This window comes from Scophthalmus maximus, chromosome 11, assembly GCF_022379125.1.
Source record: "Scophthalmus maximus strain ysfricsl-2021 chromosome 11, ASM2237912v1, whole genome shotgun sequence".
NCBI classification, from domain to species: Eukaryota; Metazoa; Chordata; class Actinopteri; order Pleuronectiformes; family Scophthalmidae; genus Scophthalmus; species Scophthalmus maximus.
Window position 1 is genome coordinate 5,921,154 of NC_061525.1, and position 11,347 is coordinate 5,932,500.

The 11,347-nt window shown below is 44.5% G+C and overlaps 1 protein-coding gene across 7 annotated transcripts in view; it reads right to left on the reverse strand.

Moving 5' to 3' along the window:
* The window catches only part of gpr4 (G protein-coupled receptor 4), a 33,095-nt gene that overhangs the window by 19,505 nt on the left and 2,243 nt on the right, over positions 1–11,347 (reverse strand). For 3 of the 7 annotated variants that reach the window (XM_035622962.2, XM_035622961.2, XM_035622957.2), the window contains exon 1: positions 3,013–3,206. The exons of the other annotated variants lie outside the window; for them this stretch is intronic. The gene's annotated coding sequence lies outside the window, so the exon portion shown is untranslated. Of the gene's footprint in view, positions 1–3,012; positions 3,207–11,347 lie in introns of those variants that run through there. 7 annotated transcript variants of the gene reach the window in all.

Here is an 11,347-nt window from a genome sequence, read left to right on the forward strand (position 1 = left end):
TTGAACGTTATACATCTTACTATTGATAGTGAATGTCATTTTCTATGCTACATGTGGCCACGGATGAAAACCAAGACAACACACGGATCTTTTTCAGCTGACCATCTCAGGAGGCCTCTGCCGCGAACGGGAGAACAGAGGGAGGAACTGAATCTGAAGCAGATTTTACAAGCAGCAACAACACGGACAGCACGTCAATGGGAAGATGCCAAAGCAACCAAACACGGATTAGCTCTTTGACTTTTCCATTACAACACGAGTCGAGAAACCACGCTTTGCAGCAGCTTTTTGACTCTTTGGTCATACAAGGAGAGAAAAGAAAGAGAAACAGAGAAAGAGATCTCTCACTGGAGAAGTAAGAGAAATGAATCTGTCCAAGGCCGAGCTGAAAAGCAAATACGCTCGGTTCTCAAGGTCCCAACGTCTGTAGCCAATGAGGAGGAAAGCAGCCGACTTTGAACTTCGAGACCTTTCCAACCGCAGCAACAGTTACGGCTGAAGAGAACGGTATGAAAACAAGGGTTTGGTTCCTTCCTCAGCTCTCTTTGTAGAGCTCACTTCAGCATTTGAATGTGATTTGCATTTCTGAAATGTTTTCCGCGACTTTCCAGATTTACACCGCTGTTCACGGCCTAAAAATGTTCTTCCTTCCCGCTTTCGTCTCATAAATCCCTCTGAAAAGTATCTCAGGAACTTAAAGAGCAGTGCCAGAGTGAATGAATTTACAAGAGAGCACAATGTACAGTACACACTCCCCCCCTCCTCTTTCAAGTGTCCCGCTTCCTGTTTCTATATCAGACTCCAGGAAACCCAAACTCAATCAACCTGCCCCATTTTCACCCACTGACCCTTGTGCTGACCAGCAGCCGGTTTACAGCAACACGAGGCCATAAAGGGAAAGAGCGAAAGATTGATAGGCAATAGGATATTCGCGGAAGGTGTACTTGACACAATAACAGCAGCTTTGATCCTTTGTGAAACCCCTTCACCGTAATAATGAATCAGCCAAGGAGCCATCGGTATCGCCAGAAAGCAGCTTTTCTTTTCCCCCCTTTCACATCCTTCCTCTTTTTGCTGCGATGGAACCCAGACACTTCCATCATGCCAACACATAGAAAGTACTGAAATAGCAAACAGGTGACTGCTGTCACAATTTGGTTTCCTTCACCAATAACTTTGGAGGAGCAAATGCGCAGATTTGCCTCAACGTGACTGGTGGTTTATTGTCCAAGGAGGGATTCAAGTGTCTAGATTTTGCCACACACACAAGCACAACAGGTAGAGTGAGATCGTAGTTTTCTTACACAAAGACAAACTTTTCTCTGCTGCATTAATACCTCACATTTCATGTCTTTTTGTCTGCACGAGCCCCACGGTCACTTTACGCTTGTTTTCAGATGTGAACTTCGGAATCTGTCCTCAGAGTTTGGTGTTCACATCTGTGTAGAACACGCCGGAGGCAGGACCGGGTGATTGTTTACAGTCATCACCGAGACCACTCGCTCGCTGTGAATCCTCCGGAGACGTTTCCCGCTGTGCTCTCACGTGGGCTCATTAGGACATTCTCCGGACCTTCGACGAGGAGGGGAAAGTTCCACAGACGTTTTCATTCTGTCATACGTCCCGTCCAGAGAAGTCCCTCTGGGCGTGACATTTCAAAAAACTACCCACATACTGGCCCACATCAATATCCACAAATACCAAATGGAACTGGACTCACTCCACTGAAATGTGCTTTTTTTAAGAGCAGGCATTAGAAACTGTCGTGGGGTTTTGAGCTACATTTCTACAAGAGGCCTGTTTGCAAGCCTGGGTGCCACTGCTATCAGACGGAGAGCGCACAACTGATCTCTTCACATGGCGGCAAAGGTTCGTTGTGTTTCTTATATACAGCCTCCATATCTTGCAGCAGGCATCACTCTGCTGCATATCCTTCTCCAGAAATCCGAGCCGTCTCCAAATCGCAGATGTTGTGTGAGGGCGCTTCCCTTCGTCTTTAGCGGACGTCTGAGTCTCCTCGTGGTCGCTCAGTTTTAGTCATTTTCCTCCCATGCGCACAGTGCATCAGCCTTATCTCTTGACAGTACGACTGGTTGTGCAGGTGAGGTTGTAGCTAAATACACAACTGATTTATTCATCACAAATCACTCACCAGCTTATCATCGTTATATTGTGGTTATCATGTCTCATGATAATGATCAAGATCGTTTCATTGCCCAGCCCTGCGTGACGATTTTAGAAGCTCTGACCGTCTGCTGCAACTGAGAAAGTTTGTCGTCAGCATGAAGGAGAGAAAAAACAACCGAGTGCAGCGGAAGGAAAGCAGTGAGTCCAAGTAAACAGAAAAACTGAGCAGGAGAAGACAAAACACTACCTAGGTCGGGAGGCAGAGAGAGAGAGAGAACGACGGAGGCTGCAGGTACTTAATCCTGGCTGTTCATTTCATGCCCGGGTGGCCGTGCAGCCGCCCGTGTTCCAAAGGCCTTGTAGGCACTGACATGACACCCTGCAGGGAAAATTAATGACTTCAATAAAAAGTGCCACGTTTTCCTGTGCCTTTTGCCGCATCGAGCTTTATTGGACAAATCTTAATTTGGCACTGATCAGATCACCAGAGCTTGTTACTGTACGTCTGAAAAGAGATGAATGGGGCACTGTGTGTGTGTGTGTGTGTGTGTGTGTGTGCAGCCAATACACAGGCCAGCATGTAGGATATTTGTCTTTTTTGATTTTTTGTTCCTTTTTGAAAGGAAAGCATCTTCAGTGCTAATTGAACCATTTGTACTTTACCATTATGTTTTAACCCTTAATGTCCTTACAGTATTTACAAAAGTAAATACCACTAAATGCTGGCTTGATTCCACAGACGAGGACAATTATTCTTCTGAATTTGGCCTTGCTCCAAACCATCCAATAATCATATTCACATTTTCTTCTGCTCACAACATCTTTCTTACGAGATGAAACCATGCTATGAAACTTGCTTTCTGACCTGTGCCGCACACGTCTTACCTGTGTTATGCACCATGTCGGTGTGACACGGCGGTTCGTGCTCCGCTTCTCACTGCACCTCAGACAAATGATATTCCATGTGGAGGTGTCAGCAGTTTTAATGAGAGGCTGCAGGAAACCTCCACTCATTTCTGAGCCGCAGCCTTTCAGACTAATCCCACCATGGCCCTGTGTGTGTCTGTGTGTGTGTGTGTGTGTGTGTGTGTGTAATAGAGGCACAGAGGGTGAGGGTTGCATGCAAATTATTGAACTTCTGCTCAGTCCTGGGTATGGGAGGTGTGGGTGTGTGTAGATGGGTGAGTGTGTGAGTCTAAATGTGTTGACAGATAAACACACTTTTGTAACATTGTTTCAAAACCTCTTTCGTCTGCACTTCACATGACCACGACCTCTTTTTATCTTCATCATACTTTACAATTAAAGTGCATGTATTCACGTCAACACACATTCTGTCTCGTGTTTACACCTTTCATTTGAGCTGGATGCCTAATTTCAATCAGCAACGTGTGAGATTGTTCTTCATTTATTCTTCTGGTTATCGCAAAACGAAAAGTCCCAACACTCCCAACATTAGTCTCACCTGTTGGGTTGAGTTATCGTTGGGTCATGCTGTTTTGTATTATTGTAAATTGTTGTTTGAGTGGATCAGGTTTGGCTCTGGCTCTTGTCTTAAAATGTTTCTTTGAGCTATTAATCTTAAGCACCTTTTTGCTTTGTGGTCAACATTTTGTTTCACATTCTTTATTAATCTCTTGTTAGTCGGGGTGTTGTTCACACAATGCTGCTGCAGCTGTGTGTGTGTGTGTGTGCGCGTGTGTTTGTGTGTGTGTGTGTGCGTGCGTGCGGGTGCGTGTGTGCTTGTATTACTCATGTTGTCGGGGGCATTATTCAGTTTACACAGTCACATTGGGAAGGCATAAACCCATAACCCCATAACACAGATCATTAATCTGCGGGTGAGGGTTTTTGGTCAGAGTCATCTTATTGTTAGGTGAGGTTAGGGTGAAGTCAATGTAGCATCTTCACAAGTGATGGAACGATTGTGTGGGTGTGTGTTTGTGTGTGTGTCTGTGTGTGTGTGTTTGGCAGCACCTCTCTTTTGCCAGGATGTGGCTGCTTCCTGTGTTACTTCCTGTTTTGTCTTTTCTCATCTGATTGGTCACTTCTATTCTGGTTACTCCTGTTGACTTCTTTTTTTTATCTCCAGTTGAAGTAGGCTGCAAATATCCAACTCGAAGTGACGCAGTGTGGACATTTCATATCACGATCATAGTGACCAAAAATGATCACGGTTATCCTTGACATCGACAGTGGATGCTGACCGTCGCTGGTCAGAGCACGAGCAGCTCACCTGCTGTCACCGGCTGATGCTATACTATTGACCTCGGTTCTCAAGGTCCCAACCTTGAGAACCGAGGTTGGGACTAATTGATGTAAACTTGAAATGTTTAAAGTTGTGGTTTTTAAAAACCCTTTGGATTATTAAAACTATCTTTAATAATAACAAAAAGTTTGTTTAATAATGTTTTACAATCTGAATTAGAGAACTTTTTATATATAAATGTATAGTTGCGACAATGTACTGTACTGTACTGTACGGTACTGTACACGCATTTGTCTCCTGCTGTATCATAATGTAACACTTCCCAAACAGGTTACATCTATCAAAATATGCTGCCAGTTATTTTATTTATTCAGTTGATCAGAGGGGTCCAGTACACTATTAAAATAATTTAGAGCGAGAAAGTCTCTTCTCTGCAGAACAGAAAGCCAAAATGCCTCTTTGTCAGTTTGTCTCAGGCGATAGTGTGCGGTCAGTCAGGTTCAGAGCAGCAGGGTTAAATCATGAGCGAACACACATCTGCCTGCTGCCATCTTAAAACATATAAGTAACAGCCATATAAAAGTGATTTGTTGAGGACATGAATTGTGTTTTAAAGGTGAAATGCTGCCGTGCTGGCAGAAAAAAACAGAGACAGCGTGCATGCTTTTTTTTTGTTTTCCATTAACATCACCTTTCCCCTTATTGCTGTTTCAACTCAGACACCACCCACTGCTCCAAGCACTGCGCACATGCAGTTTTGATGAGTGATCCCAGTCAGTGTTAACTGCACGGACTAATAAATTGCATTTCCTGCGGCTGCTTCACAATTAACTCCGCCCCTCGATTTATTTCTGGTTCAACCCATTTCATTTTAGGAAGCATCAGTGTGAAATGCTTCATTTTTCATTCTTTAACTTAGTACAATGCTGATACAGGGTAGAGAGAGCAAACAGTAAACAGGGAGGCTGTTATCAATGAAATGAGGTTACACTGGCATGCTACTACACCAACTGTACATACAGTAGGTCAACATGAAAAATATGTATTAATTTTGTAGACTCCTGTCTTTTTCAGTCATTTTAACACTATGTCCTGAAAAAAACAGATACTGTCCATGGCAGCATAACTGAAACCTCAAATATATGACATCCATCAAAGAAGTCTATTCCAACAATATTCCAAAAAATTTTAAGTAAGACAACACATTTTCCTCATGTCACCAGTCCTCCAATGTTCCATCATCGTGACACGATGACACCATCGATACAGGAATCAGAAAATCTTTGATTGGACTTTTCCTCCGTTAACTTTCCCTTTTGTTCCTCTCAGATATTGTTTTACATGTGGCCCGACATGCCAGAAGTTTCTCTTGTCTCGTTTGGAGGTGAGCGATTTGGATACAGACCCCTTAGGAGTTCAAAGTTAATATGCAGTTAATATGCAGGAGCAGCTGCGTGTCCTTTATGCTCTTTGGTAGATGAAGACACGTATACATGGATAAAATCTGGACTGAATCTGTAATAAATCCTTAAACAAGGATATAGAGCTATATCAGATAAAACCCACCACACGTTACCTGCAAACAGACACACACACTCAGCAACTGGTCTGCGAACATAGTGGAGCATGTAGCGGCTAAAGAGACAGATATTATCTGCAGGCTTAATGCAGATGAAAACATACAGTAGGTAGTGGAGTGAATATTATCATACTGCGGCAGATTTGTGCATTGTTGGACTTAGTCACATCATGGTCCATAAGGAACTCAGACAAACCAGGATACCGATAGTCACCAACCAGTATACAAATCATTGCATGTGTCTTGTTCCTTCAGGAGTTAAGTGTGTACCAGTTTGACTTTGTCCAAACTCGACTGTCGGTACAGAGTGAGTGTGCGCTCACACTGACAACAGCAGTGCATGTAAAAATGGGAATACTGTGTTAGTGTTAGCAATCGGTTTCTATCCAGTGAGGTGTTGAAGCAGAAGGATGCCAAGTGTTTGGCCTTTGGATTCAAACCAGGGGCTGGAGAGAAGAAATAGACAGAAAAAAAACCTGGGGAAACAAGACTGAAAATATGAAGAAAATGATGTAAAGAAGTCCATCTGAAAATGTGCACACAGTACACACCCTTAGTTGAGCACTCACACTAACTTGGACCAATAACAATTTAACCATTTACTGTAAAGAGGCCTCTTTCCTGCCAATTGAAAATGAAAGCGATAAGAGGAGTGGACAGAGATAGAGGGATAATGTGAGAGATGGAAACAGGGGGAGTCAAATGGATATGGAAAAAAGAGAGAGAGGGTAATTTTAGATCCGGACAAGAGAGATAGGGAATGGAGGAGAGAGAGAGGGATGAGGCAGAAAAAGAAAGAGGAAAGAGGTGGAAAAAAGGTTAATGTAAGAGGGAAGAAGGGGAGACAAACCGGACGGAGAAGAAAATAGAGAATAAAATTAAAGAAGGAAGTCATTGATCCGAAGGACAATGGATCGAGGGAGGATAAGAGGGGATGGAAAAATGGATAGAGAGAGATAGAGGTTTAGTGGGAAAGAACAAAGGAAGACAAACATAAAGCCTGAGATGGTTATCGACCATCTGAAACTGGTCTAATGTTGGCCACAGGTGGAGATGTGTGTGTGTGTGTGTGTGTGTGTGTGTGTGTGTGTGTGTGTGTGTGTGTGTGTGTACCTCTAACAGGCCTAACAGTGTTTACAGACCGGAGTGACCTCATCACACCCTGGGTCCATTTAGACATGGCGTCAGACAGTTTCACCAACACACACACACACATGCACACACACTCAGAAAGAGAGAGACACACTTCTGAACTCTAGTTCCCCATGTCTCTTTCTTCCGTCCTCCCTTTTTTTAAAATCTCCCTCCTGGTCTGCAGGAAAACCTGAGGATTTGCGTTTCTCGAGGTAACATCAGGTTTAGCCGTGCTTGTTTTAAGAAAAGCCTGTTTCATTCGCTATGTTCTTGAGAAAATACTACACTCCCCACAATCCTAAAGTGTAAAATCGATGTCTCTGATTGGTGGGGCTTGCCGTTACCATGAAAACATATCACTGTTACATGGCAACAGTGATATAGTTTTAAAGCGGAATCATAGAAGTGTGATGCAACCTGAGAGTTTTTTGTGACACGGAAAGCTTGATACTAATTTAAAAATCGAATGCTGCTAATTGAAGGCGAAATAATTTGTCACCCTTCGACTCATAAAAGGAATCAACTGTTTCTAAGTCATCACAGTCATGTTGGTGAGGCGATGGAGCGGTAAAATGTCACATAACTCATGTCTGAAAAGTGTCATGCGGAAACAGGAAACGATCATAGTGAACTGGTACGTTCTGAGGCACTGAAGCAGATTTTTCGGGCCAAAAAAATTGTCTCACAATAAACAAAGCAGAGGTTGGCAGGAGGTGTTGTGGCTGATGCAAATGAGCTCTTGATTCTGGGAAAGACAGAAGCAGAGTCGCCCACGATGAAGCACACCGGCACAAAAACACCACTCGGGGTGGGGGGGGGGGGGACCAGTGGGTGGGCCTCGAACCACCGTCACCTTCACTAGCTCATGAGTCATCCATCTCAATTGAGGGACCAGACTCGTGACACCTCTGAGCCGGAAAGCGTTCCCTACTGCACGGTGACAGTCCCTTTGCCTGTTGACATTGCCTTGTCTGACGATATAATTGTTTGGTTTTCTAACCGTCTCATTTGGTTACAAACAGTATAATGACGGACATGTAGGTGAAGTGCCAACTCCGTTGTACTCAACTGCTATGAAGTGAACCATGCGCATACAAAAAACATAAAAAGGTGCAATTGCAGCTTTTTCCTCTCTTTTAACTTCTTTCATGTTATTGCTGCTGCAATAAGGGTCATCAACCCTCTCATATAAAAGGAGACACATACATTATTATTAATATTAACCTCAATCAACTTCATATCCCACTAATATATTGGAATAATAGCTTCCCATTGTGTGGTCTATAGTAGCTTCACGCAGCTTTAAACAGAGTTGGCTAATTGACTCACCGCGAGTGAAATTCAATGCCTCCGTCACACAAATGGATTCAAAAGTAACAGATTGTCTCTTGCCTTCTCGGGATGCCGTGCATGTTCAGCACTGAGTAAGAGTAATTTACATATGCAGCACTGATTATGCAGCCATCCTCTGCTGTTGCCACGGGCAGATGATGAAGTAGTTCATTTCACGAGCAGCCAGTTTTACACACATTGTTGTTCTAACTCGCACTTAAAGTCATTGTCATTCTCTGGAGGATTAAGGAGCCGTTGACCCCTGCGATCTTTTCCCCCGTACACTCTCCGCAGAGTGGAGTGAGAGTTTGCGTTTCACAATTGCACGTGCTTGAATGTGCTATGCAAAACAAAGTGTAATTATTGTGATGGTACATATAAAAAAAAAGGTCCCTTCATGAGATGTAGCTTGTGTGAGGCACGAAACGAAATGACAGGACGGATTTGTAATTAACTGTTCAGGGTAGTTTGGCTGTACAGATAAACAGTGTGCGAGTTAGGTATCTGTCATGTCACTCATGTCACAAACGCTCCTGAGGAGAAAGTACCGGGAACATTTAGTCCGAGCTGAACTCTTTCGAGGAACTCAAGGGTTCACCTGCATGACAACACAGGCAAGAAGCCTCCCGACATGCGAGGCACCGATGGCAGCGACGCGCTGCTCCACTCCAGGTCACCAAGCGGCGACAATGCACACGACTGTCCAACAGCAACGGCGCCACACAAATTGAGCCACGCCACAACAGTAGACGTGGAGGACAGTCGGGTTGTGCCGCTGTTGATCTCCATTTACTTTTACTTTGCAAACGTGATTGTTGAGTCAACGCTGAGACACAGTACTGACAAGGTGTATTCAAAACCAACTCCAAATGCTCGACTGAAAGTGAGGAAACAGACTCTGTGAGCCACTGTGGCGATTAAGATGAACTGAGATGCTGCACGTTTCGTAAAGTACTATATACCACGCGCGCGATAATGCAGTGGAGTGGGCGTCGTTCCTTCAGTCGGGCGAGCTGTTTCCACTGGATCCGATCTGGCCCTAAATCACAGTGATTACTTAACCGCAGAGGCTCTAAAGTGCTGCTTATCAGGACTCCTCTGGAGAGCAATTACACTGTCACTGCTCTCTCTCTGTACGTTCCCCCCCACTCTCTGAAGCTTCTTTTTCATCCTCCCGTCTCCTGCCCTCCGCCCGTCAGCCCTCACACCTCTACCCTGTCTCCTGCTGCCCTTCTCTCCTCTCATCCTCGTCTTCATCCTCCCTCAAAGCTCTTCAGAAGTGCAGTCCCTTGTCTTCCCCTTCTCTTGCCAATCGTCCTTCTCAGAATCTCGTCAGCTCGAGTCGTCGTTCGTCGCTCAATCTTTATTGCCGATCCCATATTTCGGATCCACCTAGGGAAATTTTGCAATGTTTCACAGGGCCGTTAGAACTGCTGCTGCCGCTCACAAGGAGTCACAGGATCAGCAGAGTCATTACGATTCATCCACGGAGCGCAACACATTTAAAAGAAGTTTATCTTTAGGTTCTTTAGATATTTCAGTCGGGACCATAGAGGTGGAGAGACAAAGTTATAACACTCCAAACTAAAATGAACTACTCCTTTTTAAAACAATAGGGAAACCAGTTGTTACTTAGATGTCTGCTCTGGTCTGGTCATCTGCACTAAATAATGTTGTTTTAGGAGATTGATGATACAGTTACGCCAAATGTGTTTATCTCCCGGACTTCACCCAAGGGTGAACATCTATCTGGGCTGGGGGGGTAAGAGGGGGAAGTGTGTGTGTGTGTGTGTTTGTGTGTGTGTGGGGGTGGGCGGTAAGTAGCTGGGGCTATTAGATAACCACAGACCTTCTGAATTGAAGGCCATGCAGAGCTGAAACTGCACAGATTATCTTTCCTATGGGGTCAGAAATAGTTCAGCGCAAGGGATGAAGGAGGTGGAGGGCTGGGGGGAAGAGGAGAGCTCGGATCACTTACTATGTTGTCACCGACGCAATGATGTGTATAACGACATAGAGAGTCAGCGTTGCAGGTAGATTCTGCATTTGTTTTGTTTTTTGCTTTTTATCTATAACTCTACTGTATATGGAGGAATCTTTTTCTCTTTGTATATTTCACTTTCCTCAACAACCACGCATCCTGTCAACTTCAGACCAGGCGGGTTCGTTGTTTTGCCGAAGAGGCAACGATGCTCTGTGTCGACTGTGAGACTCTTTGGGGGCGGGGAGCTTAAAACGTCATTTTTCTACATGTTAATGTGAAGTAAAAGGTGGAGCTACACCACGAAGGCAGGGCAGCACAATAGCAGACTATTTACAGTGCACACATGCCAGGGTTTTTTAAGAAGCATGGATGCGAAGGCCCAGTATTTAAATCTGAAACCAAAGTTTGTGAATCGTACACGCGGGTTTTTAAACTCAGAGCCTAAACATTTACAAATGGATCTACTTCCCCCCCAAGTTAAAAGCTGAAAATTGAAATCACAGAACTGAGTTGACCATCTTCACAGTGGCTTGAAAGAGAGGGGAGGAAGGAGAGCGAGAGAGAGAGAGAGAGAGAGGCAGCAGACAGGGAAGAGAAGAAAAAGGAGGTTCTACTGATTTTAATATTACAACTGGTGGAGCTGAAAGAAGGAATTCTGTAGGGGGAACAGAGGATTCATTGTGGGGACAGTATAAGCTCAAAAGAGGGTTAAGGTTAAGGTTGGAACATTTCCCTGCAGCTCAATGCGGCACGATGCTTTCCCAGAGATCTCTGTCTCTGACCCTCTCCCTGCCTGAGGTGGCTCATATGCTGGAGCGTTCACATAGACGCACATCTGTGCCATGAGACAAGAACGCCACTCGTTCTCCGACAGCGTGACCATCGGCCCCCACGCCGCGAGATTACTCATCGCGGTGTTTTTGGTCAGACTGCAATTATCCTCATTAAACGGCGAATGGCATTGTTTCTGTGCCGTCGCCCT